At 38.5% G+C, this 10,200-nt stretch overlaps 1 protein-coding gene across 4 annotated transcripts in view; it reads right to left on the reverse strand.

Annotated features, from left to right (window-relative positions):
- The window catches only part of GALNT18 (polypeptide N-acetylgalactosaminyltransferase 18), a 228,079-nt gene that overhangs the window by 100,201 nt on the left and 117,678 nt on the right, over window positions 1-10,200 (reverse strand). The gene's annotated exons all lie outside the window — the stretch shown is intronic.

Here is a 10,200-nt window from a genome sequence, read left to right on the forward strand (position 1 = left end):
CCTAACCTCACTGCCCAATTTCTGGTAAAAGAGCTTTCCTGAAATCCTTTTTTCTAACATTGGACTAATGCTCTGAGTTGCCATTAGATTTATTCCCAGCTGAACAGGAACTTTCAGTGCCTCGCAGGTCTCCATCTTGGACACAAAGTATTCCAGAGGCTGTCATGGCACATCCTCATTCAGTTCTTGCCCTTCTATACAACACTGTGCAGCACAAATAGCATTAATAAAAATCAATGCTGTTTGTGCAATACATTTTGTCTTCGTGAGGTATAAACCATACCCACAGTCACACAATTTTTGCCACAGGATTCCTTAAGCTGTACTTATTTGTGTGTGGGGGGAAACTGGTAAAGAGAAAAAAACATTCCTTTGGAAACTGAGAGATATCTGATGAGAGAACACAAAACCAGACCCAGTGCTACACAGTTTCGCTTGTATGTTCCAAACTGATTGTCAAAAAATATGAACTACCAACAAAGAAGTTTCAAGGGCACAAATATTACTAAAATGTAATCCTTGACATTTCATATAAGAAGCAGGCTATAGGGAAATGTTTTAAAGTTGTTGCCTATACAGTAATAACAATACTACAAGGCAGGAAATCATAGTCACTTATTTGACATGGGAATGTAAATACATTTTTCAAGTCCTGACACTGCAGTTGTTCACGGTAATAAAAAACAGAAATCATTCTTTATTCGCTGGCAGAGAAGTTGTCAACTTGTTTATTTGCTGGCAAATGAGTTGCAACTTGTTTCTCATTTTAGAAGACCTTGTTGTTCTCTTTCCACTTTGTGTACATGAGCAAAGCTTGAGATTAGGATCAATAGGTCAGGAGGAATAATAATTCCATAGTATGTAAAGCTGACAGACCATGTATTAGCCATAGAAATATCTTTAAGCTTCCTAAATTTCACCACAGTTTGAATAGCTATATGGTATTTTTTTTCAACTTCACAAAACCTTAATGCTGCTTACATTCCATTTTCTTATTTATATTTTACTTTGTTTTTTTCCAATTATTTCTACTGTATGCAAATCTGCTGGCATTTGTACTGCTTGAAAAGACTGCTTCAAATAGAAGGTGGCAGCTTTTGAAACATTAAACAATGATTAGACAGGCATTGGGCCAAAGAGTGTGTCAGTAAGGAGCAAAGGAACAATGTGCAGCTGACACTAAGCTATCTGAAGAGAACTGAGAGCACTTAGCAATTCCATCAAGATTTTCTTCGCTGCCAAATGAAAGCAACAATGATTCATGCTGCCATATTATTTAGCATTCATCATGATTCTGAATCATTTATTGGAGAGTTTACACTGCAGTGCAGACAAACCCTGTTAAAGTTAATGAAGGGCAAATTGTCCTTTGAGTTGGTATCAAAAATATCTGTGAGAAAGCTTTGGAGCATCTACCATTCCTCTCAGATTATGTTTGAAAGGAAACTAATATTAAAAAATATATATAATAAAAATCATCAGTTTATTGACAAGGTCCATTGAAAAATGCCATAGAGTTGTGGCAGGAGGCTGATGGGGAATTCAGTTCCAGGCAGGTCCCCAGTCAGAAGCTGTCACCTATCAAACTACCAGAAGAGCAAGATTTGCCCTGTCCTGTAGAAAATAGGTTGCAGAACTTACTCAGAAACCTAACAGACTTCTAGACACTTGTGAAAATCACAAAGACTATGAAGGATATTTATAATTTAGTATATAAACTCTATCTCTGCCCGTATGGATTCACATATACCCAGACTCCCACAGCAGACTTTCAGTAAGTGTCGTTAACAATGACTCTGGTTATGAAGGCCCAAGAAAAACAAAACACCTTTTCCAAACAAACAGTGTGAGGAAAAACAAGAAGGAATTTTCACTCTCTCACAGTTTAACCTCTAAATCCTCATTTTTTCCTTGTTAATTGCACCATCATAAATGAAAATTTTAGATTTTGTGTCTAGTTTCATCACATTTTCTTTAAAGCTTTAAATCAAAGCTTCCCAGGTTGCTACTTGAAAGATATTATTTTAAATAGGTTTCTTTTCCAGTGTGAAAGGAAAGAACACCATTTCAATAACAGCCTCAGAAAATAATAGCAATGAACAAGTGAAGTCAAGTAATTTAAAATTTGGCCATCCAACATACTTTGAGAACACTTTCAAAAACTCTGTGCCAAGCATATCTCCAGAAAAGCATGCCAAAAGAAAAGCCAACATGGATTGATTTTTTTATTCGCAACAAGAATTCAAATACCCTTTGATAAAAGGTTCTGTACTTGAACTTTAGAACTTACTTTAATAGTTTAAAACATCCAGCAATGCCTATAAATATGCCTTTGTGTATGCCTTTTGGGTGACCATGGAACAATCTGTAATTTATTCAAATATTTTGCTAAATGATTTTCATCATTTGGTGATACACTTAAACATTCTTAAATACTTCCTTAAGCAAATCTCTTATTATGTCTTAGGCCCTTCAACATATAAAGAATTTTCAGGTTCTATCACAAAGAAGTTGAAGTGTTTGAAATTATCAGCTCTGGCAGGAAACTTTATCACCAGTCAAAGTTAAGAAGTCAGCATTAGTTTTATGAAAATTATCTTTTTATTATTTTTTCTTTTTAAGAAATATATGCTTGGGTTGGGAAGAAAAGGTAAATTCTAATAAAGTTCATTTAAAAGGCAATTTATATTTCTTAACTTTCGATAGGGCACAATTTTTTAATTCCTTTGCCTTTTCCCCACACTCTGTCAAACTCTTTCAATTATAAGTACAATTCTCTTGATAAGGAAAGAGAAAAAAACCTTTAAGAAGTCACTCAGGCTCATAACAGCTTACATTACTGGAATATTTCAAATACAATTTCTATCAAATGCTTCATGGGAAAAGATGTCAAAAGGAAATAACCTGATCAAACCAGAGTTTCCTTCTGACATCAACAGATATTGGCACTTTGCTCACAAATTCTACATGACTGTTTGTCACTGCATCAAATCTATACATGTGGCTGCTACTTAAATTTAGTGACATGTTTGAGAACATTATCAACAGAAACTGTTCGAGCACTTTTGAAGACAAAATAATCCCACAAATGTGAGAAAGGCAAAAACTGGGGGATAAAAAAAAGAGGTTTTTCAATCAAGGAATTTCTCAGAGATCTCTAGTGATTAATTTTAAGACTAAAAGCACAGTGATGGTACTGAGAAGTGGACCAGGGCTCTGTTTATACACTGGCATTGTCACAGTCAGGATGCCATCAGCCCACAGGACTTTGAAAGCACAGAGGGTGAATTCCTCATTGCTACCAGAGTAGCTGAAAACAAGCCTGTTCTTACTGAATGTTCTTACTCTTTAAGTGTGGGCCACATATGGTTTCTGAATCACACCTGTCACAGGTGATGCTATTTTCTATAAGGTGACCCAAATCACCCTTCCAAAATGTCCCAAAGTGCCAACTTGAAGCTATTTGTCATCACCCAGAAACTTCAGCTGTGCTGGGCTTTGCTATGACCAGTAACATGAGATCACATGTGAGTGTGCCCATACCAAGGACAGTGTCATTAGAGGATGGCAAAACAGATATGAGGCTGCAGAACACGAACAGACTGGCTGTGCACTGCATTACTCGTTATTTAGAGTACACAGCCTGTGCAAAATACAAACACAGTATGAACTGGAGCACTTGGATTCAAGCTAATACAAAATCACAGTTTAAAAAAGCCAGTCCTCTTGGACTTGCAGCACTGAATCTGACAGAGAAAAAGGGGGTATTTATCAGACTGCAATTCTGCAAGTGTATTAGCCCTGAATGAGTTAAAATGTGTCACAGATGGAATCACAGAATATGTCAAGTTGGAAGGGACACACTAAGATCCTCGAGTCCAACCCCTGGCCCTGCACAGGACCATCCCCAAGAGAATAAAAGATAAGATGACCATCCATTAACTTTAAACCACTCCTGGCTAGGGAATATTCAGTTTGCAGTATTATCTGAATGCTTGAATCAGAAAGTCTGGTGTCAGGAGACTGAAATAAGAGCTCTGTTCACACAGCTGCCCCCTGATGTGGACAGAGGTTATACTATCAGCTTGCACACACATTGAAACATTTCTTTTCCAGCCATACAAACAGACTGAACTATGCTATATTGCAGAAGATTAAAATAACTGTTCCTTTGAAAGGCCTCTTTGTCTCTGTCAACACCTTCTGAGCACATACTTCCACAAAGGCAAATGGTGCAACAGATGTGTGATTTCTCTGGGATGAACTGGGAGAGCCACACTCAGCTGCAGTGTGCCTGCAGTCCCACCTCACTCTCACAGCACTGGAACTTTCCTAACTGTCCAGAAAATGAAGGCTAAGGACCTTCCACAGGAGTTATACAGAATGGAGAATGTGATAGTTCCCATTATAAAATTGCATGCTGGTTATCAAGCAGCTTTCTTACAACTATAATTACAACGCTACAAAAATCAGAGCCTTGCCTCCAGCAAGGGATGCTATCCCTGCCCCCATGTGTGATGGAATGAGAGTCAGCACTGGAGTCTGATGGATTACAGAGTTCAGATTTGGGAGAGTCAGAAAAGGTGGTCGAAAAGTGTACTACATAATAATTCCTAAATGAAAGCAAAAAGTAAAGGAAAAACATGTCCGAAAAGGAGGCGTCAGAGAGAAAACGGCAGAAAATGGGAGAATGATAAATATATGCCACAAAGGAAAAAACAAAATACTACTGAGGTGTGGAGGAGGGAGGCGTGGAGGGATGAGTCAGGCAGCAGTTTAATTACTGTAGCTAAAAGCAAGGGGAAGCTGATTGATGAAATGGATAAAACAAAGAAATGTAGTTTGTGAAAAAGTACAACAAATACTGGGATGGAGAAGATGATAAGAGGAACGGGTACATTTAAATTTGAGAACATGTGAAATGGAGACCCCAACTGAAGGACACAAGCTCACATAAAGGATGAGGTGTATGGAATGGGAGTGAGGAAGTGAACATTTGAAAAGGGCAGACTGCCAGGCTGGAATGAGGAAAGGGAAAGTGGACTGAGAGAATAAAGACCAAGGAGCTAGACCATGCATGGATGAGAAAAATAAGAAGGAACAAAGACAGGAGGAGACAAAGATGTGAAGAGTGATAAATCAAAACAGAAGAGAGGCAAGAGTAATTGGGACAGATGGCCTTCTTCATCAGCAGTGTCCTTCTCTTTTCTGCTCTGTTGCTCACTTCATTTTGATATCCCACTCCACAACCTCTCCCCTTTAAAGCAGGAATCTAATACACTGCCACAAGGACTGACAAGAGGAGAGAACAGCCTGCAGCCCCTCTAGGATGTCATCTTCAGGATGCAGTGTCCTCATAAAAATCCCACGGTCTGTTTACATTAGTGGTTCATATTTTTTTCCGTGACAGTTTTGAACTGCAAGGCCAGGCCGCTCTCTCACACCTCAGAACAAGACCAGCATTCCTCCCTCTGCTAACTCCTGCTGACGGCTGGAACGGATGGCCAGCGGACGATGTTTTGCCTGTGGTTATTTTCTCCTTACGTATTTCCAGTAGCTGGCACACCTCACTGCAGTCCCAGCAGCAGCACAGAACGTGCAGCAGCAAACATATGCTCAAAGAGTTGTCTTCATTAATTCAAGTTGCAGTCCTAAATGTTACTACGCAAGTAAAATGCACAGTTTGTTACAACAGCTAACATTGTTCTCAGATCTACAGTGAAGACAGATTTCCTGGTCTATACATAAATATATGCTTTTTAGCATCTGATTCCTAACCAGAATTGCACAGTCCTCTTTTCTTGTCAATCCCTCCCAACACTACTGAAAACCTGCTTGTGTAAAGGCTGTGCAATAATGATTTCAGCATGAAGATCTTTAACTAATGGGGAGAATGAATCCAGGCAGATAAAGTAAAGCCTTCACAGCATATAAACCATGGCCCAAAAGTGAATGTAGGCTTGAATAAAGTTTGGCTATTTCCTTGTTTTCAAATGTTTTTATTTGTCTTGGAATTTTTCTGGCATTCAGGTAAGGGAAGAACAAGAAGCCAAACAGAAAGACAGCAAGAGCTGAAGTTTTCCCTAGGAGATGGTTTTTCATAGTTCTCTGGTCTGCAAGTAAGCCACCTTCAAATTATGCTGTGATATGAAATCTAGAGTGCATTTGAACAGTATTTTTGAGGTTTATTCATCACTGCTTTTGTAAAGAAAAAAAAAATAAATCAGACAATCTTCTATTCCCAAATATCCCTTAAAAATTACCAAAGAAGAAATATAGCTTTTTAATGAAAAGCTCTGGATACTTTTTGAAAAGTTTCTTTTTATTCAGTGTTTTGAGGACACTGTTGCAAATCTCTCTCAGGTGATAATAGTTTCATCTGACCCACTTTCCACCACTCTGATCCAATTCTCTCCAACACTGCCAGTCATAAAAGTAGTATCCTGTGATATCCAGCATTATTACTTCATTTCAATAGCTCTATTCGTGGAAATCTCAGGACTAAATGAGAATTGTTGCACTTAACATGCTAGAATATTTCATTCATAAGTAATTAAAAAAAAAAAAAAGGAAGAAACCTTGCAAAATCTGAGCCTCTACTGCAACATTATTAACTCTAAAATGAAAAAAAAAAAGTCAGAGAGGATGATAATTATTGCTCTAGTGTAAAATTCTGCAAGGCATATTCTGGACACGTTAATGCCTATTGCCTTACCATGAAGCTGAACCCATCATGGTTCACAATGAGCTTTCTCAGTGAGATTTCAAAATCATCTTAAAATACCTTCAAGAGGTGCTTCATAAAGCAGCAGGGCTTAATGCCAGCAAAAAAAGCCCAGACAGGACTCCAATGGCACAGAAGGTCACCACCCTGCCCCCAGAGGGCAGGATGCAAGAAGCCAGGGAGCAAATAAACCACTATGCCAGTAGTCTGCAGCTCAGGCAATGCTTCTCCTAAACATGATTCTGAGGTCTAATTATCTTATTGGCAAATCATAAACTTAGGAGTACATTATCACTAAAAAGCAAACAGTGCTCCAGAGGAGAATGGGAAAGATTCTGACCCGACAGACAGCACTTAAAACTACAGTAAAACAGCTGAAATCTGGGAGTTGCTTAGTCATCAACGCGACTAAGACCCAAATGAGACAAACAAAAAACATTGGTACTTGGCTCGATTTTTTAAGAAAACTTGTTCTCACAGTCCACACTGAAATGTACCTTTTTTATCCCTCAGTTATATTAAATTGTAATGCTATTGTACCTAACAGCATATATGAAACAATTCACTGTAATGCTTATCAGTATTGCACCAGAAAATGTGGTATGGTGAAATGCATGCATTAAGCCATGCAAATGGCTCTATTAAGTAAAGGATAAATATTTTAGGACCTGCAAAATCTATTTTCTACCTTTAAATGGCACTCACTGTAATCTTCACCATTTCCTAACTTCAAAAATTAAATTTAAAAAAGGCAAACTTCACAAAGAGATTAATTGTGGTCTCCTGAAACATAATTGTGAACTTGAAAAAGTGCAGTGAGGTTTTGAAAAAGTCATAGATAATTTGCTTGACATACCTTGAAGTACATGAAATAAAATACTCTAGCATGTATTTTTCAAGACAAAGATATGGACTCTGGCCGCACACTTGAATTTATGGTTTCTGAAATCAGCCTTCTGGAATTTTAAAAAACAACAAGTTCTTCCACTGCTCTTTTCCAAAACACAGGTATACAGAAATTAGGGATGAATCCAGGTGTTCACTGCTAGATTCAGAATTTGGCCCACAGCAAGAATTTATACCACTGTACCAGTAAGTCACATCCCCTCAGAAGCAGGAAATTCTGGTGCTCTCCTCTAGTGCCAATCACTGTGTCTGCTTTTATTTTAAACCACTCTGCTATGTGAATCCAACCAGCAGCACAAGAGACTCGTTTCCACTCTGCCTGGTCTCTGGTCTCACTTTTTCCTTCTAGTCTCTTCCCACAGAGTGATGTTTCCTGCCTGTGAAATCCATGGTTGTGGCAGCGCAGCAAGAAATCTTACACAGAGTTATAGAAGTTGCCATCCCTGGCAAAAGCCTGAAAGTAAACATACCACTTGTAATTAGGATTCTGACAGGTCCCTGCAAGAGGCAGGGGTTGGAGGCAGCTGCAAGCACAAAGCAAGTATTTGCCCCCTCAGGTAACATCACAGGGAGACGCAGAGTAACCCACTTGTCCTACGAGCAGCAACACTTGCAAGCTAAAGAGCTGCTAACAAAAACATAGAATGACACTAAATATAAAGGATTCGTTTCAGCAATGCTTGGAGGGAGAAAAAAAAAATACAATACTGTAAAAGCAAAAAGGAAATTGCGAAATAAATATTTCAAGATTTAAACTAATAATAGAAAAGCCCATAAATCACCTTTGCAATCACTCCCAATCCTACCAAAGATCCATTCGCTCTGAATGGATGCCTATTACCAGGTCTTCAGCATACATTATGGGATAAAGATGACTGTAAGAAATCTAATTTACTACTACAGGGAAGAGATGCCAGAGAAAGGGTTAGAGGAGTAGCACAAAATCCTGGAGAGAGTTGAATTTTTCTAGGAGACTAACTATGACTCTGCACAGTGTGATTTTGTATAAAATTACATGTAACACAGCAAGCCTAGACAGCCAAAGGAAAGGCTACCTTCCTCTCAATTTCTGTTTCCCTGTTTGGGGCCAGGAACCTAAGGATTTAAGGCACTGGAGGGTAAGAAAGGCAAGCTGGAATAAAAGTACCAATACTGGTACTAACAAAAAATGTGGCTGAACAAGTTTTCCTGGAAGATTAAGTAGTTCCTGTGATTTCTTACCTATTTGAGGTAAAAAAATAATGAAAAAGAATAATTTTGACAAGCCCGTAGAGCACAGTGCAAAGTGTATTTGTTAGTGAGCTCATCACAGTGATGACAGGCTCTCAGAAACACTGAGGTTTGTGATATAGCTCCACAATGTGCCCACTGGAATAGCTGCCTCTAAATTATAGAAAATCAGACTCAAACTCTAGAAACCACTTTTTTCCAACCAGATTGTTTTTCTTCTTCTACATCTGCCTTATGGTCAGTTCCTCTGTCTACAGTGACCTCAGGCCATTCAGATTCAGCCACTGAGTTCCTGTTTGAAAGATGCAGGAATGAATTTCCACAAGTAAATTAGAGAGTCTGCATCCACCAGTCGAAGTTGTATTTCAATACTGTGTTCTTCCCTATCAAACTGCCTTGTATTTGCACAAGGGAGAGGACAAAAGTTAAGGCTGCCAAGAGTGCAGCAGTAAAATGACATGTCAAGTGACCAAACTACATGCTGTAGAAAATCAAAATTCTACCTTAGTTCATGGTTTCTGAATCACTGTGCATGTGCATGCATGTGGATTTTTTTTTTCTATTGTTTCATGTGATTTTTCATTTACTTCATCACATTGCTAGATCATAAATCGTGTCATAAAGAACAGCAACTCAAATTCTGCGTGCCAGGTTACCCACAGTGTTGTATGAGCAGGTGTCTCACAAAAAGCTCAATCAGCCTTAGGTAACTCTAAACATAGTATTGTTCACTGGGACTGATGTTCACTGGAATTAGATTTGGCATAAGTCTACACAAAGTTGTGGAGTTCTGTGTGCACTTTAAAGAGTCAGGATTATACTTTTTCCTTCACTGATAGTCAGCAGAAGAGGAGATGATGATGTGCATAGCCTGGGGCGGGGAATTTATTTAACTTTTTCCCAATAAGTTTCTTTGTACAAATCTGAGATACATTTATATCAGCAGCAAGTCACAGGATCTAGCTACAGGGATATAGCTAGATAGCAGCAGTAATGATGGCAAGGATAAGAGAAGCCCTTTGTTCAGCATTTTCATTCAAAGGGATAAATTCAGATTCTCCTTGTGTTTTAGCAGTTTAAAATTAACCTCCCAGCACAGCAGAATTTTTCTTTAAGTTCAGCATCCTGTGCTTATTAAAATTTCATCACTAAAGTTGCCAGAAAATAAGACTAGTAAACAGTGCCCAGCATGGTCTCACTGACAAGCAAGTACCAAACCATCAGACATGGGCACTGCAATCCTTCAGATCATGGACAGCAAAACCTCAGTGCAGATGGTAGAAAAGCAGCAAGGTAAATGCTGCTAATAAGGAAAAAAGAAATCCTGAAAATCTAAAGGA

Source organism: Lepidothrix coronata, unplaced genomic scaffold (assembly GCF_001604755.1).
Source record: "Lepidothrix coronata isolate B3197 unplaced genomic scaffold, Lepidothrix_coronata-1.0 Scaffold115, whole genome shotgun sequence".
Lineage (NCBI taxonomy): Eukaryota > Metazoa > Chordata > Aves > Passeriformes > Pipridae > Lepidothrix > Lepidothrix coronata.